Genomic DNA, 671 nt, shown 5'->3' on the forward strand with positions numbered 1-671 from the left:
CCGCCGCCGCAACCACCGCATCCAACAGGCTCGCCGCTACTGCGCGGCTACAACCACGGCGCCAGGGGAAGGTCATTCACATTGTTTTCTCGGACCAAAGTGTCGGACCGGGTGGATTTCGGAGCAGGCGGCCCGGGTTGTCCTATTGACCGGTCAGGTGGCCGGACCTGCAGGTGCGGCCAGCGAGCGGCGAGAGCCCTCTCCGGTCCTGGTATGCCTCCGAGCCGACCTTTGCCCCGCGCCCGCCAGGACGCCAAGGAGTGTGACGAGCGTTGCGTCAGGGGCTCGTTGCAGTGACGTGGACGGCAGTGGTTCGTCCACGAGGACCTCGGCCGGGCGGGCGCTCTCCGCGCAGGACACCTGCATGCGCCTATCGCGATTGTGATACAGTTTGCGGCAGACCGGACCTCGTTCAGAACGCGAGCGCGAGCGGACACGATAAAAACCCTCCCCCCTCCCCCCTCCCCTCCCTCACCGGTGGCGCCGCGGGCCGCTCAGGCCCCCGGCAGGCCCCTTGCCATACCCGTGGCTCTTTAGCCGCTATGTTGTTGGAGACAAGCGAGTTACTGTAATAACAACTCGAAGAGAAATGCGTGCGCTCCGACAATTCGTCTTTTGGCACCGCGAATATGAATCTGGCAGGGAGAATAATGTTGCAGGCGAGAAATGTT

This window comes from Frankliniella occidentalis, unplaced genomic scaffold (genome assembly GCF_000697945.3).
Source record: "Frankliniella occidentalis isolate FOCC.00 unplaced genomic scaffold, Focc_3.1 Scaffold32, whole genome shotgun sequence".
NCBI classification, from domain to species: Eukaryota; Metazoa; Arthropoda; class Insecta; order Thysanoptera; family Thripidae; genus Frankliniella; species Frankliniella occidentalis.